The sequence below is a fragment of the Frankliniella occidentalis genome, unplaced genomic scaffold (genome assembly GCF_000697945.3).
Source record: "Frankliniella occidentalis isolate FOCC.00 unplaced genomic scaffold, Focc_3.1 Scaffold318, whole genome shotgun sequence".
Taxonomy (NCBI): Eukaryota; Metazoa; Arthropoda; class Insecta; order Thysanoptera; family Thripidae; genus Frankliniella; species Frankliniella occidentalis.
Genome location: NW_026267443.1, coordinates 90,130 through 95,380, shown reverse-complemented (window position 1 = coordinate 95,380; position 5,251 = coordinate 90,130). Strand labels below are relative to the sequence as shown.

At 54.7% G+C, this 5,251-nt stretch overlaps 1 long non-coding RNA gene across 1 annotated transcript; it reads right to left on the bottom strand.

The window, feature by feature from the left end:
* Positions 1 to 56: 56 nt before the first annotated feature.
* LOC127751045 (uncharacterized) lies at positions 57 to 3,141 on the bottom strand. Its single transcript, XR_008011948.1, has 2 exons — positions 1,008 to 3,141; positions 57 to 433 (listed from the first exon to the last, which is right to left on the bottom strand). It is a non-coding gene; the product is annotated as an uncharacterized LOC127751045 (long non-coding RNA).
* Between the last annotated feature and the right edge of the window lie 2,110 nt (positions 3,142 to 5,251).

The following is a 5,251-nucleotide window of genomic DNA, read 5'->3' as shown; positions in this document are numbered from 1 at the left end:
AGACAGGAAAACAATGGTGTGATACCTGCTAATGCAATAAATGGTTAAGTTTCTGGTGACGTTACGCATATGAACTTTTTTTTATTTTCTCTCCAACGCCGCTATACTGTATTAATAAGTTACACAATACAGGACTACCGCACACCATATACTCTACACAGCACACCAGAACTAAAATCGAATTTGTACATGACATTTGGACAATAAATAAGAAAAGAAGTAGGAAGTCAGAGAGTCGGCAGTTCAATTCTAAGGCCAACCAACACACACTGGGTACCTCGCCACACGCCACCTGTAGTTCAACACGACGCAGAATACCACCAAAAGTATCAGCAGGGAAGCTGTGAGTAGGAGGCGTTCCAGCGAGCAAAGGCGACGTCCTTGCGGAGGCGGTACGGCACCTCTATAGCCGATGAAGAACCAAAGGTCAAGCCTGTGGAGCACAATCACATCGGTTACCCACACCCACGATAACTTTGTTTTTGTGTCCCATTTATCTCCTTCTCTCAAAATGTTGACCCTGGCTGAGATTTTGTTTCAGCGCCACAAAGTAACGACAAAGTAAACACATGTGCGCTCGTGTACGACCAAGAACGGTGAAAATTCTTCCTAGTTGTCTAAGGCTCATCGAAACGATTCAAGGACGCCCCATGCATTGTTTTCCTATCCCGTCCTAGAAGCCTTCCGATGGCCCTTTGGATATCAAGGAGCAGCTTTCACCGTGAGGGCAGAGGGGGTGGGGGGAGAGAGAGAGATGAGTCGTGCAGAGACACAGGAACACCCAGGACTCTTGTTCCTGTCGATGAGCAAAGGAGGAAAAGAGGCAGGGCGTGGGCCGCCCCGAGAGAGGAAGGGGTAGTGTGGCGGTGTACGGCTACCGTCCCCGCCCCCGGGGAGGCCCCGCCGGGCCCCGGGCGCGCTAGATATGGAGGTGGAGGTAAGCGGCTTTGGGTCCAGACGGTATCGGCCGGATAAATAATGGCAGGCGCCATTAAGTCTGTACTCACCGTGGCTGGTGCCCCGGAGGTCGGCCTCGCAGTACTTGTGGTTGCGCAGCGCCAGGTACGAGTCGCGGCAGTCGGGGCCCGTCGCCAGGGCGAAGTCGTGGAACTGCAGGCGCAGCGCGCAGCGGCCTGGACAGGCAGAGGAATCGGAATGCGTGCGCGTCAGGGCGCGATCCACTTACTACGTGTTCACGATAAGAACAAGCTCCCTTTGTTTGTTTTTTTCGGGAATTGGGGAAAACTTTCAGGAATTCCCGTAGTTGGAGAGTAACTCCTCAGATTTTGAGGAATAAGCCTCTCCTCAAAAAAAATTTGGGGGATTTACCTCATTTCTTGGGAGTATTTCCTCCAAAATCTGCGGGGAATAATTTTCCTCAGACAAGTTAGGTTTAAAACTCGTTTGTCCCGCGCTGTCCCGCTATCCAGCAGCAGTCCGTGGGCGTTGCCAATTAACGGACGGGGCGCAAGCGGCTGGTCCCCGCCCGGCCCGCCGCCCGGCCTCCTCGCTGCTAACGCACGCTTATTAAACCACAACAACGCGGCCCGTGCAGCGCGCGCCGCGCTTCGGGATTAGTGGCGAATCCCCCCAGGGATTGTCCTGCTGCTCGCCCGGCCTCCCGCCGCGGCCGAGGCGGCGGCTCGTCCTACGGACCACGACGACGCCACGCATGAATCCCTCCGGTCGGGGCGGGGTGCTTCCCCTCACCCCCAACTAAGAGGACGGAGGAGGGAAGAGTCTCCAAGTCTCCAAGTCTCCACGCAGACCCGCGGACCTACCTGGAGCACTTTGAGAATTACCTACAGCTATACTTCCTGTACAATACAGCTTTACTTTGAAATAACAATATCATATTGTTATTCCAGTGCTTTCACCCCACAATATACAATGAAAATTTCACAATCATCTACTGGTTAATAATTGACAGCTCCAGACTGTTGTCAAATTGTAGGTTTTTCTTGCAGTGAGGTATAGGTGCAAGAGCAACCTGCTCCCTCCCACACAGCTTGCGAACTACTCCACCTGAGTTTCGGACGCTGCTCCGGTGGGTTTCGGTTCGCTTTCCCTCGGACTCGCCTCTCTCCTGCTTATAAAGATTATTAGCATATGGGAAAGAGGGCGAGCCGAACCTCCCAGTAACCGAACCGGAGCGTTCACAAGCCGATCTTTTCTGTTTTCTTGATTTTTTGTGATTTTCTGTTGAATTTTTGTAAATTTTTGTGAATTTTTGTGGTTTTTTGTGATTATTTGTGTGTTTTTTCTAACTCTTCGTTAATTTTTTAAGATTTTTTTTGTGATTTTTTTCATGATTTTTTCGTGATTTTTTCAAAGGGTGTACACTGATTTTTCTGAGCGAAGGACCCCTCGGGTAGCCCCTCACTCACACCCAGCTGCGGCGAGCGCCCACCGGGTAGGCACCCCAGCGCTCGGCCGCGCACGCCTGCACGCCGGCCGGCCTACCCCACCCACGACAGGCGCTATAGCCCGGCACGGCGGTGGTGGTGGGGAGGACGGAGGGGCTGCAGTTTCACGGCCGGCGCGGCGTCGGAGCCGGGCCACATAAACAGTTTACCGCCGAGCCTGCCGCGGAGCCGTACCACTGACGGTGACGGGAGCGGGGAATGTCGTTATTGAGATGTAAGAAGTGGGTTAGGCAGACTCCTCTGGGAATGGAGATGGAGATGACGCGGGGCAGCGTGAGAGCGAAGGGAAAGGGAAGGCATGGCGATGGAATAAAAAGTCCCGTTATAAAATAGGATCATGAAGCAGATGATACATCATAATTTGAGGTCAGTTGACACTGGATCGAATTTGCACCGATGACCAAACTCGCTGTCTAAGAGTACACGTTAGCCGTTAGCCAACACATTTAACCATTCTTTGATATTCTTCAGTATACTAGTTTAGAAATAAAGACAACACAATCGTCTGGATAATCATATAGTATCAAGAGCGCGAAATGTGGTATGATATGGTTTCGTTCACTGAGTCTTGACACAATACATAATTAGAGATAACAACGCTCAACTTACGGTATGCACAAAGTATGGTCGGCCGATCTGAGAAACGTATTCAAAAAGTTATGAGAATACTTTCCTGCTTCTTCTATAGACAGTCTGCCGCACTCGAACTGTTGTTCTTATTCTTCGGCTGCTCCGCGTCGCGCTGTGCGGGTGGAGTTGGAGCGAGGAGGCAGGGTAGGGGGGGGGGGTTGCGCTGGCGGAGCAAAAAGAATGGCATACCTGTCGCCTTTTCCCGTCATTACCCCCCCCCCCCCCCTATTCCCATCGCCACCCCTACCATCATCGGCCGCTACTGAGGCTGAAAGCTGATAGGCGGGGCCGGGGGCCGCACCGCACCGCACCGCACCGCACCGGAGCGAGCGCTTGTCCCTTCTTTCAGTTGTGTGCGACGCGAGGGTAAACGTGGGCGTCCAGGGGGAGGAGGAGGAGGGGAGGCTACACCGGCACCCCGCGCTAAGCACATGCGGGGATGCAGGCTGGAATGTTCCACTCCACTCACCACACTGACATGCAGGGCAGGCAGCAGGGTGGTGCCCCCCTCTCTCTTTCTCTCTCACTCTTCCTATGGAAACATATGACTCTCTCGCTCAGAAACACACGTAAGGCAAAACCTGACATTTAACGGCTTTGCTCTGCTCGCACTTTTAAATACCGCGCGCGCACACACACACTTACGCACGCACACAGCCTCCAAACGGGGACGCACCTAGGGGGTGTGTCTTTTTGTGTCGAGCACTACGTCGTTAGCGCCGAGCAACAGGAGGGCCGGGACGACTCCCTCCGCTGGCCACGGCGGGGCGGGGCGCGGGGAGGAGCAGGACGGGACGGGGCAGGTGCCTTCTTAAAGCGGTGTGGTTGGGGTTGGGGTTAGGCGTACCGGCCGCCAGCCCAGGCCAGGGCCTGCGCCAGGTGGATTGACTTTTTCTGTTTTTTCCGCCCGCGTCCTCCAGCAGCAATCAAGCAGCCCGCCGCCACCTCGCTGCCGCTCGTCCCCGCAGCAGCGTCTCCGGCTCCAAACGGACCGCAACAAAGCAAGCGGCAACAGCTTTTCACAGCTCCGTGTCAGTCAGAGAGGCCTCTCTCTCTCTGGCCTTTTTTTTTTCTGCCGCTCTCATCTGGCTTCCCTCCTGGCGCGCTCGCGTGTCGGTTTGACGCGGCAGGCGCGACAAGCCGCTCGCCGCTCGCACCTCGCCGTTACACACACGTTGAGTGGGAGAGGCGCTCTGTTTGCACAACGTTCCATCAAGCCGGTTGCAAAAAGGAAAAAAAAATCAAAAGGACGGAAGGGGTGAAAGAGAGGGGGGGGGAGGGGCGACGAGCAAGACATCACAAAGCTGTACGGTGATGAACATATACGCGGTCTGTTACAAAATTTGGTCACGCTTGGGAGGGTTTCCGCAGCCCTCGTAGATATCTGCTCCGATGCGCAGCGTTCACACAGGTCAGTACGGTTGTGACCACAATGTAGCCCCCCCCCCCCCTGCTTTGATCTACCTACGTCCACCACGAGGAAAATGTGCAGTTCATGGTGAGATTGGGGTAAACGGTGCAGGAAGAGGTGAAGGAGGACTTTCTAGGCCTGCGGATATCGAAATATCGAGGTTGCTCGATACCACGATATATCGCGATGTAAGTATCGGCCATTCCAGTCCATATTGTTTCTCGATATGTCTCGATACAGGGTGGCCGCTCTGCCCCGTCATTTTGAAAATGTAGACTAGCCCGCTTGCAGACGGAGAGGGGAGGTGAGAGGGGACTGGAGACGTCGTGCGGGCGGGCTAGTCTACCTCTTTTAAAAAGACGGGGCAGAGCGGCCACCCTGTATGTGGTTCAAATAATTAATTCCGATACTATCGACATCATCAAGACTCGATCCGATGTTCGATACTTTGGTCGATATATTGAGCCGCGATATCGAAAGTGAAAAATTGCACAGCCGTATAGCGACGGGTCATCGGGGCGGCGGTCATCGGCGACCCCCGGCGCGCCAAACAACGAGCACGCCGTCAACCACGACGACCAACCCGCCCCCACCCCACGCAAAGGAAAGTAACCACACTGTCTCACCCACTCGCCCTCGCCGAGTAAAGCGGCGGCAGTCTCTGTCGCGCCGGGCCGCACCAGGGCAGTGAGAGTGACTGGGTTAGGCAAACAGCGACTCGAGCAAGTTTACCTGGGCGGTGGTGGGCGGGCTGTTGGGTCCCGGCTACTTCCCGGTCCCCCCC